Source organism: Bufo gargarizans, chromosome 5 (assembly GCF_014858855.1).
Source record: "Bufo gargarizans isolate SCDJY-AF-19 chromosome 5, ASM1485885v1, whole genome shotgun sequence".
NCBI lineage: Eukaryota > Metazoa > Chordata > Amphibia > Anura > Bufonidae > Bufo > Bufo gargarizans.
The window spans coordinates 290,835,317-290,854,769 of record NC_058084.1 but is presented as its reverse complement, the minus strand read 5'-3'; the positions used below and the strand labels follow the sequence as shown (position 1 = coordinate 290,854,769).

The following is a 19,453-nucleotide window of genomic DNA, read 5'->3' as shown; positions in this document are numbered from 1 at the left end:
GACTATTTTATAATGTAGAGAGTCCATGTTATAATAAACACAGTCCATGTTATAATACACTGAGTCCATATTATAATACACAGAGTCCATATTATAATGTAGAGAGTCCATGTTATAATACACAGAGTCCATGTTATAATGTAGAGTCCATATCATAATGTAGAGCGTCTATGTTAAAATACACAGAGTCCATGTTATAAAACACAGAGTCCATATTATAGTACAAAACGTCCATATAATAATGCACAAAATCCATATTATAATGTAGAGTCCATATTATAATTCACAGAGTCCATATTATAATACACAAAGTCCATATTATAGTACAAAACATCCATATAATAATACACAGAATACATATAATAATGCTCACAATCCATATTATAATACAGAGTCAATAATAATATTCTTTATTTATATAGCGCCAACATATTCCTCAGCACTTTATCAGAGGGTTCATGTACAAACAGAGTCATAAATAACATAGCAACAGACAATTCAGCAAGCAAAATGAGGGCCCTGCTCACAAGAACTTACATTCTATGAGGAGATAGGGGTGACACAGAAGGTAACAAGTCAGGGGCGTATCGGTCGCAGAGGGTGAGACCGCGACCGGACACGGCGGGGGCCCGTTGCACTGGCATGTAATGGGAGCGCTCTAAGGGGGCCAGCATGGAGTACAGTGACAAGGCCAGGCCCAGTCAAAGCGCTCTTTAACCGCCTCCGGACCGCCTAACGCAAGATCGCGTTCCAGAGGCGGCAGTCCCAGGCACAGTCACGCATATATTCGTCATCTCGCGAGACGCGAGATGACGCGCTTAGCCGGCCCGCGCATGCGCATCTCGGGCCGGCAAAAGTTAGAGGGGGGTCACGTCATCAGCCTGCCAGCCAATGATCGTGGCTGGCAAGCTGATGATTTAAAAAAACAACAACTCAGAAGCCAGTTAACACATTATATTTGTAAATATAATGTGTTAAATGGCTGCTGTGCTCCTCTGCTGGTCCTTTTCGTCGGTTGGTCTCAGCAGAGGAGCAGGCATCACAGTGAGTACACACCAACAGCACACTTAGCCCCAGATCACCCCCCATCACCCCAATTAACCCCTTGATCACCCCTTGATCGCCCCTGTCAATCACCTAGTGAAAGGAAAAAAGTGATCAGTGTAAACTGTCACATTTTCTTTCCACTGGTATTGACTGTTAGGTTTTAGGATAGTTTAGGCCCCTTGGTTAGGTAGTTTGCGATCGGTTAGCGCCCAGCCCACCCCACCGCAGTCACTGATTCGCTGATTAGCGTATCGCTAATCAGCATTTGTACTTTTATAGTATCTGTAAGTGATCAAAACTGATCACAGTCAGATCTATAATAGTATTAGTGTCACCTTAGCTCGCCCTCCACCCAAAACGCAGTGTTTGCCCGATCAGGCCTGATCGGTCGCCCACACGTGCGATCACCCACGCCCGCCCCGCCGCAGTGACAAAATTGGATTTATTTTTTTATCACTGCACAATCACTTTCCAAGCGCTGCGGCGATAAAAAAATCAGTTTTGATATTTTTTTAACAATTGCAGCGGCCTCCGGTACTTCGCTAGCCTCCCATTTGTAAGACAGGCTTGCTTTTTTTCTTGGGTAGTTTCAGGGAATACCCCTAAATTAAGTAGTCCAAATGTCAAACAGGGGGTATTCTTCTGAAGAGGCCGACAGGCTTCTGACCCAGTCAGATGAGGAATGGGAACCCTTATCTGACAAATCTAGCAGGTCAGAATATGAACCTGTAGAAAGCAGTGGCAGTCTGACACAAAGTTCGGACGAGGAGGTTGAGGTCCTTGATACCACCAGGCGTACCCGGGCCCCGTGTTGCTAGACCACAGGTTGCGCAGGATCCGCATCAAGGGCAGCAGAGTGGGGCTGGCGCTGTCGGATTACGTGGTGAGGCATACACCAGCAGCGCAGCCCTCCCTGGACCTAGTACCAGCACTGCCGTACAACATGGTGAAGTGGCGAGCACCAGAAGGGCAGTTGAAGCTGGTACGGTGGCACGTGCAAAAGTTACCCCGTCGCAGCCACCGCACAGACAGGCCCGTAGACCCCCTAGATTCCCTGAGGTGCTGGCAAATCCTGATTGGCAGTCCCCAACTTCAGCCGCACCATTAGTTCCCCCTTTCACCGCCCAGTCTGGAGTTCGGGTTGAGACAGCTCAGATCGGTTCGGCCCTGGGATTTTTTTAGCTGTTCTTGACTGCGGAGCTCTTGGACATAGTCGTGGCAGAAACAAACCGGTATGCCACTCAATTTATATCCACCAACCTGGAAGCTGTTATGCCCAGCCTTTCCGGTGGAAACCAGTCCAAGTTTCCGAATTAAAAAAATTTCTGGGCCTTCTCCTCAACATGGGTCTAACCAAAAAGCATGAATTGCGGTCATATTGGTCCACGAACCCAATTCATCACATGCCCATGTTCCCTGCTGCCATGTCCAGGGCACGATTTGAGGCCATCCTGCGTTTCCTGCACTTTAGTGACAATAGCACCTCTCGTCCCAGAGGCCACCCAGCTTTTGACCGGCTCCACAAAATTCGGCCCCTCATAGACCACTTCAACCAGAAATTTGCAGATTTGTATACCCCTGAGCAAAACATCTGCGTAGACGAGTCCCTTATACATTTTACCGGGCGCCTTGGCTTCAAACAATACATCCCAAGCAAGCGCGCCCGGTATGGGGTCAAATTGTATAAGCTCTGTGAAAGGGCCACAGGCTATACCCACAAATTTCAGATCTATGAGGGTAAAGATCAGACCCTGGAGCCGGTCGGTTGCCCTGACTACCTGGGGAGCAGTGGGAAGACAGTCTGGGACTTGGTGTCACCCTTATTTGGCAAGGGGTACCATCTTTATGTGGACAATTTCTACACAAGTGCGGCCCTCTTCAGGCATTTGTTCCTAGAACAGATTGGCTGCTGTGGCACCGCGCAAACTAGTCGAGCGGGCTTCCCCCAACGGCTCGTTACCACCCGTCTTGCAAGGGGGGAGAGGGCTGCCTTGTGTAACGAAGAACTGCTCGGGTGAAATGGAGAGACAAGCGTGACGTTTACATGCTCTCCTCCATTCACGCAGACACGACAATCCAAATTGAGCGAGCAACCAGTGTCATTGAAAAGCCCCTCTGTGTCCACGACTATAATTTGCTCATGGGAGGGGTGGACTTCAATGACCAGATGTTGTCTCCGTATTTAGTTTCCCGACGCACCAGACGCTGGTATAAGAAGGTGTCTGTATATTTAATTCAATGGGCTGCATATAATAGTTTTGTTCTCTACAGTAAGGCTGGGAGAACAGGATCCTTCCTCAAATTTCAGGGAGAGATCATCGAGAACCTCCTGTATCCAGGAGGTTCCGTGGCCCCAACCACCAGTGTAGTTAGCCGCCTACACGAGCGACATTTCCCCAGTGTCGTTGCCGGTACCTTAACCCAACCGTCACCCCGAAAAAGATGTTGTGTCTGTAGCAGGAGTGGAATAAGGCATGACACCCGCTATTTCTGTCCTGACTGCCCTGACCACCCTGCCCTATGCTTTGGAGAGTGTTTCCGGAAGTACCACACACAGGTACACTTAGCATAGGGATCACATCTCACAGGACAGGCACACAAGGCTATTAGGGCCTATTCACACAGAGCTGCTGCAAACCTCTCCTTTCACCTGGGACAAAGTGCATAATGTACTTCGCCACATATTTGGGCGCTTTGCGCTTTGCACATTGTCCCATGGGGAAGGAGAGTATTGTCCTATAAAGGTAAAAAATAAAAAAAAATAAAAAAATCACCAGTAAGCAAAAAAGTTAGCGTTATGTTCAAAAAGTTAAAGTTTATATGTTCTGTTCAAAAGATATTATAAAGTTAATTTATTGTGTTGCGGCCTGTTTTTTTCTTTTGTTTTTTTTTTTACCTTCCAGGTGGACCAACCGATCGACTAGCTGCAGAACTGATGTGAATTCTGACAGAAGCATTGCGCTGCTGTCAGATTACACAAAAGTAGGTGTATGCGGCGCTGCAAGACGAGATTTCTCCTCTGCAATAAAAGTTACGCTTGCCGAGGCATATGAGCTGAGGAGGCGGCGGTGTTCATATGTTTTGGCAAACACTTTGTATATATACAAAAATAAAATCCCGTCAATGATTTATTCATCCACATCGTTTGTTGTGAATGGAGAAATTGGCTTTGCCAGGGCATACGAGCTAAGTGGGTATGGATGTTGGGCGGAGCTCCTATGTCCTGGTAGACGCCTTTCCCCTCCTTTTTTTTGGGGGGGCAGAGATTTTTTCATCCACATTGATCGATGCAAATGAAGAATTGAATAGCTTGGGGTGTCTTCTTTCCAAAATGGGGTCACATGTGGGGTATTTATACTGCCCTGGCATTTTAGGGGCCCTAAAGCGTGAGAAGAAGTCTGGGATCCAAATGTCTAAAAATGCCCTCCTAAAAGGAATTTGGGCACCTTTACGCATCTAGGCTGCAAAAAAGTGTCACACATGTGGTATTGCCATACTCAGGAGAAGTTGGGGAATGTGTTTTGAGGTGTCATTTTACATATACCCATGCTGGGTGAGATAAATATCTTGGTCAAATGCCAACTTTGTATAAAAAAAATGGGAAAAGTTGTCTTTTGCCGAGATATTTCTCTCACCCAGCATGGGTATATTTAAAATAACACCCCAAAACACATTCCCCAACTTCACCTGAGTACGGAAATACCACATCTGTGACACTTTTTTGCAGCCTAGGTGGGCAAATGGGCCCACATTCCAAAGAGCACCTTTTGGATTTCACAGGGCATTTTTTACAGATTTTGATTTCAAACTACTTCTCACACATCTGGGCCCCTAAAATGCCAGGGCAGTATAACTACTCCACAAGTGACCCCAAGTTAGTGGAATATGAGACTTTGTAAGGGAAAAAAATAAGAAAAAAAAAATCATCATTTTCCGCTAACTTGTGACAAAAAATAAAAAGTTATATGAACTCACTATGCCCATCAGCGAATACCTTAGGGTGTCTACTTTCCGAAATGGGGTCATTTATGGGTTTTTCTACTGTCTGGGCATTGTAGAACCTCAGGATACATGACAGGTGCTCAGAAAGTCAGAGCTGCCTCAAAAAGCGGAAATTCACATTTTTGTACCATAGTTTGTAAACGCTATAACTTTTACCCAAACCATTTTTTTTTACCCAAACATTTTTTTTTTATCAAAGACATGTAGAACAAAAAAGTTTGCGAAAAATGTATATATGGATGTCGTTTTCTAAAAAAAAAATTACAACTGAAAGTGAAAAATGTCCTTTTTTTGCAAAAATTTTGTTACATTTCAATTAATAACAAAAAAAGTAAAAATGTCAGCAGCAATCACCAAATGAAAGCTCTATTAGTGAGAAGAAAAGGAGGAAAAATGCATTTGGGTGGTAAGTTGCATGACCGAGCAATACACGGTGAAAGTAGTGTAGTGCAGAAATGTAAAAAGTGGTCTGGTCATTAAGGGTGTTTCAGCTAGGGTGGCTGAGGTGGTTAAACATGTACCCCGGGTGCAGAGGCAATGGGGGGGGGCGCTAGAGTGAAGCAGGGAGCCCTTCCCTGCTTCACTGTTCTTAGCTCAGGCACTCCCCCTGCTGACCGCACATCGCGCTGCTGGCTGTGGGAGGAGTGCTGAAGCACCGGGGATCAGCCTCCAGTACAGCCAGCAGGGCGATGTGAGTGTATGAGCGTGTCATGAAGGGAATAGGTTAAGTATGTGTTTGTTTATTTCCTCCTACATATGTGCAGACTTGAGGCAAAAGGGGGGTGGCACAACTGGTGAGAGGGGGTACAAAAGTGGGCGTTTTTACTGAGGGGTCACCTACAGTAATCTGGAATAACTATTGTGAGGGGGCACCTAATATGCCATAACTACTGTGAGGGGACACATACTGTATGTGGGCATAACTACTAATCAAAACCTGAAGTATGTGGAAGAAAGCAAAATACTACCATTTGAATGGATAGAAGAATAACTAAAATGGCAAGGACTCAGCCAACAATCAGCCCCAGGAAGATCAAAGAAGGTCTGAACTTACCTGTGAGTACTGTTACAATTAGAAGACACCTATGTGCAGCCAAGCTTTCTTCAAGAAGTCCCACTGTTGAGAAAAAGACATGTGCTGAAGAGGTTACAATTTGCCAAAGAGCTCATTGACTGGCCTACAGAGACATTTTGTGGACTGATGAAAGTAAAATTGCTCTTTTTAGGTCTAATGGTTGGAGACAGTTTGTCAGATGATGCCCAAACACTGAATTCAAGCCACAGTACACTGTGAAGACAGTGAAGCATGGTGGCACAAGCATCATGATATGGAGATGTTTCTCATACTAAGGTGTTGGGCTTAATTATCGCATACCAGGGATCATGGATCGGTTTGAATACATCAGAATACTTGAAGAGGTAATGCTGCCTTATGCTGAAGAGGAAATGCCCTTGAAATGGGTGTTGGAACAAGACAATGACCCCAAACACACCAGTAAACGTGTAACATTTTGATTCCAGACCAACAAGATTGATGTTATGGAGTGGTCAGCCCAATCTCCAGATCTTTATCCAATAGAAAATTGTAGGGTGACATAAAAAATGCAGTTTCTGAGGCAAAACCAAGAAAAAGAGAAGAACTGTGGAATGTGGTCCAATTATCCTGGGCTGGAATACCTGTTCACAGGTGCCAGAAGTTGGTTGACTCCAGGCAACACTGATGTACAGCAGTTCTCAGAAACAGTGGTTATACAACTAAATATTAGTTAAGTGAATCAAAGAAAAGCAAAATCGTCAAACATTTTTCAGTTTATATAGTAAATGTTTGAATTTGTAAAGAAGAATACAAACATGCTATAATTTTTTAACAGTCTAACATTCACTTTTCTTCCATTTTTTTTAAAGGGACAAAACAAATTTGATATATTTTTCTTCATGTTTTGATTTGAAATAGAATGTGTAGTGTTCACAATGCATTTGTCTGTATGGAAATAAAAGCTATTAGAAGGATTTTGAGCTTTATTCACTTTAATAACTTTTTTTAAGCACACTGCTATTATTTTGAACACAACTGTATGTGGCCATAACCACTGTGAGGGGGCACATATCTGGCATAACTACTGAGAGGGGGGCAAATAATCTGGCATAACCACTGTGAGGGAGCACATATCTGGCCATAACCACTGTGAGGGGTGTCACAAAGCGCGGCCAGCACTGTAACACGTGCAGCCCCTGCTATCACACGCCCCCTAGTGGCCTGAACGCTCAATGCCTTCCAATATGTTTCAGACCGCAGATCGTCCACTGTGGGGATGCGATCGGTGAACTGAAACCGCTGGAATTTGGGCAGCAGACAGGCTAGGAGGAAGCGTGCGGACTACAGAAAACATACACTACGCAATATGTAGGTAGACTGCCACCATCCCTTGTAACAGGGCAAGGGAAACCCTTGACTAAACACGACAACTATCCGGGTAGCGACTCTTCAGAAACGGCTAGGATTCGTTCTGCGGTGCTCAGAGCAGGTACGAGGCTGAAGAAAATGACTTTAACGTCATTTATTATACATACAATACAAATGATTAACATATACAGAAATTATTAAAAATAACAATGATAGGGAAGGATAGTCCAGTGTAAAATAAAAAGGGAAAACAGATGAAAGGGAATACTTAGTTTCAGAAGAAGAATGTCCTTTGTGGAAAGTCCAAGAAAGTCTGTTTGTTCCAGAATAAAAAGTCCGGTAAATATGGCTGCCAACCCACCTTGGTCCTCGTGGCTGGCTTCTTCAGATGATATTACACAAGGGAGGACTCCCATTAGATTTCACTCATGGCCTTATGAAGGGTCCAGCTGTTAGGGTGGGATCTCAGGCTCAGCCCCTGGGCTGGTGCTGTTATTCGGAGGGAAGTTCAAATCCCAAAAATATGACATTTTCATATCGCAGAACACGTCCGTCGCACACAACTAATAATGACAGATTTACAATCCTCTGAAAATATTGATCTCATTGACACTATACATGAGAACTATATCATATTCGGTTACTGAGATGTTTAATAACCTGGATGTGGCTTATCCCAGCGGTATATGTTTTATATCAGAATACTCAGCGGATCCTGACCAACAAAATGATATAATTTACATATCTATCCTATGGATGATATTCGTACAAAGGGGTAAAAATCATATGACCTATTCATTTTCCATTGGTGCCAGAAAGTCTGACTTGCAGGCCCTCTATCAGTGACAGACCAAATGTTCTTGTCAGGTGTCTGTTCGCACCTAGCTGTGAGATTTCTGCAGCAAGGAAGTTCTTTGTGTAGGGTTAATTAGGGAGACTAGCTGTAATTACATTAAGACAACAGTTTGTAATTACAGGAATTGAATTTATTTTTATTGCGTTATCTGCTGGGCATCAGGAATTGAATCTGTAATTCCTAGATGCGACAATTTGCGACTGCGTTTTATTTCCGAATATCTTGCGGTTTCTCACGGTTCATCCGTGACAAGGGGGAACATATCTGGCCATAAGTACTGTGAGGAGGCACATATCTGGGCATTACTACTGTGAGGGGGGAACATATATTGCATAACTACTGTGAGGGGACACAAAAGTTGGCATAACTACTGTGACAGGAATAAAGGTCGGTATAGCTGCTGTCAGGGGCCACAAGGAGGAAATAACTTTTGTGAAGGGGCCGCAAGGTGGGCATTAGTGCTGTGTGGTAGCAATTAGGTGAAATATCCTAAATTCCCCTGCTATGTATTAGCATGGTTCAGTCTAACAGGACCCGCACAGCGCCCCCTGCTGGTGATTACACGGGGGCAGTCACCATCCCTTCCTTATGTGATTATTCTTTTTTTCTCTATCACTAAAGGTAACTTATTCTGGATCCAGTGGACATCACACAAATGCCAGCGACACTATGGATGAGGTAGGACCAGATTTTATTAGTTAGGACTGTGTGAGTGTAGCCATGCATTAAGCTTAGTGTAAAAAAAAATTGCCGCCTCTTCGTATGTATCTGGTGGTGGTGGGGGGCCCAATCCAAAGTTTGCACCGGAGCCCATAACACTCTAGTTATGCCACTGTAACAAGTTCTTGATTTGAACAATGGTCCGGCCATCTTAACACAATAGGGGAGAAGATATAAGGCTGCATGAGCCATCACCAGCCAATATCTGTAGTGCTTGTGAGTGCATGGCGTGTGAGATGGTTTAGAAGAATGATGATTGGTGGGGAGTGAATGGAAAAGAATAAGATTAAAGGGATCCGATAGGCTAACCTATAAAGATGTGTTTTTTAGCAGCGCATAAAACTAGGCATGTTATGTACTCACCTAATTGCTTGGGGTAGGGCATTCCAGAGAACTGGTGCAGATCGGGAGAAGTCTTGGAGACTGGAGTGAGAGGTTCGGATTATGGTTAGTGCTGTTCGAGCATGCTCGGCCGAACATTAGTTCGGCTCGAGCATCTCGATGCTTGGCACATGGCAGTACTCGGCCGAGTACTTCATGTGCTTGACCGCAATGCTCGAGTCTCCTTGGTTGGCGACAAAGGTCTGTGGCATGTTTAGATGTAGTGGTTGCATTGTTTGGCCATATATTGACACCACCAAGAAATTTTTGAACATTGTCACTCAAAAGGAGTACAATATTTGTGATATTGATGATGTTCTTTTCATCTGGCAAGGCTCTACATCCGATTTGGATATTTTTCTTCAACCACTCAATGTCAATGACTGGAACATCAAACTGACATGGAAATATAGCCGGGAACAGATTGAGTTCTTGGATATCCTACTTGGTAGGGAACTGGATGGAAGGGACTCCACAGATCTTTTTAGAAAGCCGACTGCAACAAGTAGCTTTTTTTATGACTCCATAGGATCTGCTCCAGTGATGAATGCTTTGAGACCCAGTCTGAAGACCTTTCGAAAAGATTCAGCAATAGGGACTACAACCAACGTGACATCAGAAAGGGCTATTAGAGAGCAAAACTCTCAACTAGAATTTCCCTCTTGGTAAGTAGTAAGAAGGCTAATGATGTGAAACCCCGTTTCATTACACCTTTCAATGTAAATTGGCGAAAAATCTAATTTGCCTTCCTGAATTTAAAGAGTCACTTTCAGATTATCCATTGATTACATGTAAGAAAGCTAGGAATTTTGGAGACATCCTTACAAGGAGTCACTATGTTCCACCAATAATACGGTGTGTCTTTGGCAGTAAAGGCCCCAGATGGGGGTCATTCTCATGTGGGAATTGTCAAGTATGCAAATAAATACTGAGGTCATCAGTTTTTGTAGACTCCAAGTGGGCCAGATAATATCAAATAGTTCACCACATTACCTGTACGTAGCTGTGGTGTATCTAATCACATGCCCATGTAATTTTATGTATGTGGGCATGACCACTAGAGAGCTCCCTGTTAGGATTTTGGAACATGCCAGTAAGATTTGACTGACAACGACATTGAGAATGGAGGACCTGACCAAACTGCAACCCATAGCCCTACTTTTTAAAGGCAAACATAACTGTGATCCAAGGGGCCTGAAGGTTAGGGGTATTGATAAAGTCATCATGGGTTGTCGGGCGGAGATATTAAAAACTATTATTACAAAGGGAAACAAGATGGATCGTAATGCTGAAAACTGAGATCCCATGTGGTTTAAATGAATCGGTAAGTTATAGGTCTTTTCTTTTATGGCGCTTTTTTATTGCTGATTTGTGTATGTAGGACATGATAAGTCTAGGTGTGGGGTGTTTCCCTATTTGTTGGTTTTATTAAACTTTGATTGTAAATTATCTAATTCTATGTTCTTATTTTCTTTTTTTGAATAGCTCCTGTGAGGCTGTTATATATATCTTCGAAGCCACATTATCTTTATGGACGAGAGACTTTAAATGGGGAGGATATCCTCTATGTTGTGCATAAGACACTATAGATTATATAACACTTTTAATGGGTTTCCCTTATGTATCAAAATGGTCATGTATTTACAAATTGATAGATGTAATATCCCTATTTTAATAGACTGTTTTTGTATGTATTCTTCACGTCACTGATTAGTATAGATAAGATACTGCTTTTTGCATGAATTTTTTTTTCACACATCACCTTACTCCTTGCACTTTATATTTCTAATTGATTATATGGTTTTTATGTATTTATTTCTAGTAATATCACATTGCTGGTTTTAATTGGTATCACTATAAAATCACGATTCCCAGTTTTTACGGTTTTGGTATAATCATGTCTGTTAAATGTACACAGATTATGTTATTATGTACACAATCTGTTTATAGTGTACAATAGGGGGCAAGATCCAAGCTCTAATTTTGGTGTAGTCTCTGCAGCATTTAAGACTTTTTAACTAAGGTTGGATGCTTCCCGCGCATGCACTGGGCGGTCGCATCGTGTGGCGCTCTGCGTGGCTCGTTCCCTTTGTGACAGTCGTTGGCATTTCCCAGCACCATGCTTCATCTACTTCCTGGCTGTATGTGTGGTGGTGTGTGGGAGCGCTCAGCGTCTGTCGCACAGTTTTAACTTGCGCACTTTCATGATGCGGGCAGCCTAATCATTCCGGGTAAGCGACCTCATTAACCTCAGGTACGATTTAGATATTTATACCCCAACAATCTTGAGCGTACTGTAGCCTCCTGATGAAGCTGGTGGGTTGGCGAAAAGCGCGTTGAGGTAGCAGCAGTGCCAAGGCCTCGGGCTTTGTATCCACCATTGGTAATTGATTATTACTATTTGTTCTTTACTACTGCTACCCACTTTGTGTAATTTGTTATCAGGGCTCAGCCTTGGCAATTGGCTTTCTATTGTTTTGCCAGATCTGCATTTAATTATTTTTCCTTGAAGTTCTCAAAGTTTTGATGCTCACAAGTGGATAGCAGCTAGACACCATTTTGTCTTTTTATTCGCGACAGGATTGATTTTAGACTTTGGTGTACACAATTATACTGTGATTTATATCTGGTGGGTACTTGTTTTCTGGGAGCCTCCGGCCCGGCTTTGTAGACAGGGGTTGGGGTGGGTTTGTCATCTTCCCCCATTGTTTGTTTTCACCTTAATATGGATTAATATATGTCAAATAATTTTTTTGTACTGGATAGATTTGTATGCTTGGGCAGATAAGTGGCAGATGAGGTTTAGCACTGACAAATGTAAAGAAATGCACATGGGAAGGAATAATGCAAGTCACTCGTACATACTAAATGGTAAAACACTTGGCAACACTGACATGGAAAAGGATCTAGGAATTTTAATAAACAGCAAAATAAGCTGCAAAAACCAGTGTCAGGCAGCTGCTGCCAAGGCCAATAATATAATGGGTTGCATCAAAAGGGGCATAGATGCCCGTGATAAGAGTATAGTCCTATCACTTTACAAATTGCTAGTCGGACCACAAATGGAGTACTGTGTACAGTTCTGGGCTCCTGTGAACAAGGCAGACAAAGCAGAGCTGGAGAGGGTCCAGAGGAGGGCAATTAAAGTAATAACTGGAATGGGGCAATTACAGTACCCTAAAAGATTATCAAAATTAGGGTTATTCACTTTAGAAAAAAGACGACTGAGAGGAGATATAATTACTATGAATAAATATATCAGGGGTCAGTACAGAGATCTACTCCATCATCTATTTATCCCCAGGACTGTGACTGTGACGAGGGGACATCCTCTGTGTATGGAGGAAAGAAGACTTGCACACAAACATAGAAGAGGATTCTTTACGGTAAAAACAGTGAGACTATGGAACTCTTTGCATGAGGAGGTGGTGATGCTGAGTACAATAAAGGAATTTAAGTGGGGCCTGGATGTATTTCTGGAGTGTAATAAAATGATAGGCTATAACTACTAGAGAGGGGTCGTTGATCCAGGGAGTTATTCTGATTACCTAATTGGATTTGGGAAGACATTTTTTATTTCCCTAAAGTGGGGAAAATTGGCTTCTACCTCACAGTTTTAAATTTGCCTTCCTCTAAATCAACTTGCAGGATAACAGGCCGAACTGGATAGAGAAATGTCTTTTTTTTGGCCTTATGTACTATGTTACTATATTTTATAGATTATTTCTCATGTGTATTTGTATGGGGCTATTGGTTGATTCGAGTATTGGTATACTGAGAATTTCACCCAGAGAGCCCCCCTGACTTGAGCATCGGAGCATTTCATGCTCCAATGCTCTCCTTTGCCCTGCGCTGAATCGAGCAGGGTAAAGGCATTTTGTGGAGTTCTGGTGATAAACTGGGCTCTCTTTTGGGCTGTCAGAGAGAGGCGTCCGCCCAGCAGTGAGACCGGTAACATTACCGGCACTGATGGGTGGGATTTACAGCTGCTCTGTAAAACGGCTAACGTAGTGCTAAAGCCCGCCCATCAGAGCTGGTGATGTCACCGAATATACTGCTGGGCGGCAGTGTGTTATAGTAAATAAAAGAGCCCTTCCCCTGCGCGATCGTGCGAAGAAGAAGAGCATCGGAGCATGAACTGCTCTGAAGCTCATGTTGGGGGAGGGGCCGCCTGGGTGAAATTATGGGTATGTGTGGGTGCAGCTATGAACCCAGACAACCCCTTTATTATGGACTTTGTGTATTATAATATGGACTCTGTGTATAACAATATGGGCTTTGTGCATGACACACATAACATAGGACTAAATCTCATAAACGGTCAACATGTGGCCCCATAGTGGAATTAGGGATGGAGTATCTCAATTACCACACACGGACATATCCATGTATAGATACATATATCACATAAACCACATACATGTACACAAATCACTGAGGGCTGATAATGAATACATGGAAAGTATCGCAATGTGGTGGATCCATGATCACTGTTGGGTGTGGAAGCCGAACATCTGGTGATGTCATCATGTAGAATCTTCAGGCCTAGGGAAGCTTCCATACTCTATATGATGTCATAATCAATCTCTGGTCTGGCCAACTTCTTGTGACATCATAATGTGCAGAATCTGGATGAGGTCAACCTCTTATGATGTCATAATGTAGAATGTGGGTATTACCGATTCACTCCCTGGCACCAGTGTCACTCTATGTCTGGCTCACCATGTGCTCACGGAAGCGACGACGAGTTGATATAGGACAAGTGGAGGCGCTTCTGCGTAAGCAAATCAAAGTAGAAGAGGTCGTTCAGCATAAGCGACGACAAGTGGAAACAGATACAGTAGAGGATATGGAGGTAGAAGGAAAACAATATGCGGATGAAATCGAAATGAAGGATGCAAATGAAGAAACTGAAGAACCAATGGAGGTCGGGGAGCGGCAGTACCCCGATGATATTGAAATGGCTGATCTTGATGACGACTACCAATATGACAAGGATGGAGACTGCATCATGACAGCTGTCAGCACCCCAGACAATGAACCCCAAAATAAGGTGCAGGGATTTCTTATTGTATTTTTTATGTATTAATACATCCTGTAATTTTTGTCAACTAAACATTAATGTCCATTATTTTCTAGATCACGGATGACAGCAGCTAATGGAGTTTAATGTCAGATATTACCTGGGATGATGCCTGGAAAAAAGGACAACATCTGATACACCACCTTATCTACAGAGAGACACACAGCTGAACATTGAAACATCACAGGCAAAAATTACAGCAAACTCAGTAAAAAAAAAGAATCAATATATTTCAATAAACATGTTTATTATACATTAATGGTGTTTTCGGTTTTTATGCCACAAGCTTTGTTGTGTTGGGTGGGCTGGGGGGCTGTTAATTGGGCATGTTTCCATGGCTACATCTTTCTAGGGAGATCCTAATGGCTGGTCTAGTGTACTGTTCTGTTAGTTTTTATTTGGCTGTTGTCCCAAGGGTTTTCTGGGGGAACAATTAATTGAGCAATAGTCCAGGACCAATTCTTGCTTGGGGATACTAATGATTGGGGTTGGTCTAGAATGGTTAATTAGACAATTGTCCAGGGCCACTTCTTACTAGAGATATCCTCAAGGGTTAATCTGGGGGTTGTTCAGTGGGAATATTTTTTGGCTTCTTCATTCAGGGGATCCTAATGGTCGTTCTGGGGGATGGGGAGGGGGGTTTATTGGGCAGTACAGGACCGCTTCCTAGTAGGGGATCCTAACAGTTGGTCATGGCATTATTATTTGAGTAATGTCCCTGACCACATCTCGCTAGGGATCCAACGGTATGTTCTTGAGCAGGTTTTAATTGGGCAGTTGTTCAGCATGACTTTCTACTTGGAGGATCTTAAGGTTTTTTTTTTTTGTTCTTGGGGGGGGGGGGGGGGGGGTAAAATGCCTGGGTAGGTTAACTAGACAGTTGTTCAGGTCCATTTTGTTTTTCTAGGACAATCATAAGGGTCAGCCTTATGGGGGTGGGGGATTAATTGTGCTATTTTTCAGGGCCACTTATTTGTAGGACTCTTTTAAAGGATTCCATAGAGACACAAAGATCATATTATATTATAATAATACACAGAGTCCATGTTATAATACACAGAATCCATATTATAATACACAGAGTCAGGGCCGGCTCCAGGTTCATGTGGGCCCCTTACACAGTGATAACTCTCTGAGTACAGTAATATAGTATATATCACCTGGAGTCCTATGTAATAACACCGATAACACAGTGATGGCTTTCTGAGTACAGAAAATGTGTTAGTAATACGTGCAATCCTATGTAAAACCACAGATAACACTAGTGCTTATAATGTGTTAGTGTTACCTGCAGTCCTATGTAAAACCACAGATAACACCAGTGCTGATAATGCAGTAGTGTTACCTGCAGTACTATGTAAAACCACAGATAACACTAGTGTAGATCATGTGGTAGTGTTACCTACGCCCTTAGTGTGCCTCCCTGTGTCTCTCCCACGGACTCCATTCTGGTGGCGCTGCCTCCTCTTCTACCTTCTTCTTGTCCCGCACATAACGTCCTGATGCAGCTGCGTCAAGGCATAGGAACACTGTGGGCATGGTGATGGTGACACATACACAGGGACACACATACATACAGGGACTCACACATAGAGACACACATACTTACAGGGACACACACACAGGGACACATATACATACAGGGACACACACACAGGGACACATATACATACAGGGACACACACACGCACAGGGAAACACACCCAGGGACAGGAACACACACACAGGAAAAGACCACACACACAGGGACAGACACACACACACGAAGGGACAGACACACACAGCTAGACCTCACCACATTCCAGCCTTGCTTTTCTCTGTACAGGAACACAGCTCTCTGCTCCTATGGCTCCTCCCCCCCACTGGTCACATGGGCGGATGACATCAGAAAGGCCCTTTAGCCCGGTGGAAAACTCCTTCTACCCTGTTCTGAGTCCTGGGGCCGCCCACCCCAACAGTGCACATGGCAAAAATTGTCTGCATTGCTGGGGTAAGCTGCCCTAGATTTAAGAACAAGCAGTTTAATGAAGACCAGGACACAGCTGCAGGAGTGAGCGGACACAGTGGGCCCCTCAGCAGCAGTGGGCCCCGACACTTGCCCGGGTGTGCCTGGTGCTGGCGCCAACCCTGCACAGAGTTTATATTATAATGCACAGAGTCCATATTATAATACACAGAGTCTATATTATAATACACAGAGTCTATATTATAATACACAGAGTCCATATTATAATACACAGAGTCTACATTATAACGCACAGAATTCATATTATAATACACAGAATGTCCATATTATAATACACATATGTGGCCATTTATCTAACTGGTGCAAAGGAGAACTGGCTTAGTTACCCAAAGCAAACCAATCAGATTCCACCTTTCATTTTAAAGCTCCTTAGGTAAATGAAAGGTGGAATCTGAATGGTTTCTATGGGCAACTCAGCCAATTCTACTCACCAGTTAGAAAAATCTTCCACAGAGACTATATTATCATATTATATCCACATTATAATACACAGAGTCCATATTATAATGCAGAGAGTCCATATCATAATGTAGAGAGTCAATGTTATAATACACAGAGTCCATTTTATAATACACAGAGTCCATAGTATAGTACAAAACGTCCATATAATAATACACAAAATCCATATTATAATGTAGAGTCCATACTATAGTACACAGAGTCCTTATTATAATACACAGAGTCCATATTACAATACACAGAGTCCATATTATAATACACAAAGTCCATACTATAGTACAAAACATCCATATAATAATACACAAAATACATATAATAATACACACAGTCCACATTATAATACAGAGTCAATAATAATATTCTTTATTTATATAGTGCCAACATATTCCTCAGCACTTTACAATCAGAGGGTTCATGTACAAACAGAGTCATAAACAACATAGCAACAGACAATTCAGCAAGCGAAATGAAGGCCCTGCTTACAAGAACCTACATTCTATGAGGAGATAGGGGTGACACAGAAGGTAACAAGTCAGGGGTGTATCGGTCACAGAGGGTGAGACCGCGACCGGGCACGGCGGGGGCCTGCTGCTCTAACATGTAATGGGATCACTCTAAAGGGGCCAGCATGGAGTACAGTGACAATGCCAGGCCCCATCAAAGCACTCTTTAAACATGTACCCCGGGCGCAGAGGCAAGGGGGGGAGGCGCCAGAGTGAAGCAGGGAGCCCTCCCCAGCTTCACTGTTCTTAGCTCAGGCACTTCACCTGTTGGCCACACATCGCGCTTCTGGATGTGGGAGGAGCACTGAATGCCCGGGAATCAGCCTCCAGTACAGCCAGCAGCGCGATGTGAGTGTGGGAGCGCATCATCAAGGGAATAGGTTAAGTATGTTTTGTTTTGTTTTTTTCCTCCCACATAGGTGCAGACTGGAGGCTAAAGGGGGGGAGGGGGGCACAACTGGTGTGAGGGGGCACAAAAGTGGGCATTTCTACTGAGGGTGCACCTACAGTAATCTGGAATAACTACTGTGAGGGGGCACTGTCACAAGGGTGTCAAGAACCACGCCTGACTCCGTTATACCCGGGGTCAGGAAGTCGCAGCGGTTGGCTGCGCGCTCTATGTAGTAAGATAGGGCTGTTTCTTCATGGTAGCTTTCTGGGTTTGCTTTGCAACCCTTTTTGGCTCACTCAGGGATCCGTAGCTCCTTCTCCTCAGCTGTTCCTTGTCCAGCAATCCCAACCTCCTTATATTCCCCTCTCACACTTCTCTGGTTGCCAGATATAGAGCTTCCTGCCTGGACTTCTATACTGACCCACTGGAGCTGTGTTGCTGCATTCTCTGGTTGTTGTTCCAGAATGTTACCCTCCGGATCCCTGTTAGGCCTTTGTGGTCTGCTGTTGTCGCCCACCTGGGTTTATATGTTTGTCTGTATTGTCTGTCCTCTCCTTGGTGTTTTCCACTTAGTGTCAGTGGTGCAGACTAGCGATCCCACCAGCCCGTTCACTACCTAGGGCTCATTTCAGGGAAAGCCAGGGTTTAGGCACGTGATCGGCGCGCGGGTGAGGAACCCGTCTAGGGACGTCAGGGCAGTCAGGTGCCAGCCGCAAGGTGAGTCAGGGATCACCACCTTTCCCTCTCCCTTGGGCAGGGATTTCCATTTTCCCTCCCTGTGCGTGATGCCGGTCCTTACATTATATCTGGCCCTTATTTTGTGTAGGTAAAAAAAAAAAAAGATATTTTTTTTTACCTACTTAGAATCCAGTATGGATCCAATTGCTGCTTTGTCAAACCAATTTCATGGCCTGTCTTTGGAGGTGGCAGGATTGAAGGCGTCGGTCCTCCAGCAACAGCAGCAATTGCAACAGACCGCAAGCCCAGCGGTTGCTACAGGTAACCAGGTTGTTGCGGAACCCAAGGTTGCTCTTCCTGACAAATTTTCTGGGGGAAGGGACAAGTTTGTGACATTCCGTGAGGCCTGTAAATTATACTTTAAACTGCGCCCTTACTCCTCTGGTAAGGAAGAACAGCGGGTGGGGGTTGTTATTTCCCTGCTGCAGGGGGACCCGCAATCCTGGGCGTTCTCTTTACCCACTGATTCCCAGGCTCTCCGGTCAGTGGATTAATTTTTTGGGGCCTTGGGTCTCATATATGACGACCCTGACCAAGTCGCACTGGCTGAATCAAAATTACGGAGACTCCTACAGGGAGAGCGGTCAGTAGAGGAGTATTGCTCTGAGTTCCGTAGATGGGCTACGGATACCCAGTGGAACGACCCGGCTCTCAGGAGTCAGTTCTGCTCTGGGTTATCCGAAAGGGTTAAGGATGCGGTTATGTCCCTTTCTATCCGAATAGATAGACGTCTTAGGGACAGATTGAAATACCCGGAGCAATTGGTAACCCCTCCCAAGCAGCAGTTAGTCTGTACGGACTTAGACGAGCCTATGCAGCTAGGAGGAACTACTCGTCAGGTCC

The 19,453-nt window shown here is 44.0% G+C and overlaps 1 pseudogene; it reads left to right on the top strand.

The window, feature by feature from the left end:
* The window catches only part of LOC122939421, a 253,210-nt pseudogene that overhangs the window by 129,768 nt on the left and 103,989 nt on the right, over positions 1–19,453 (top strand).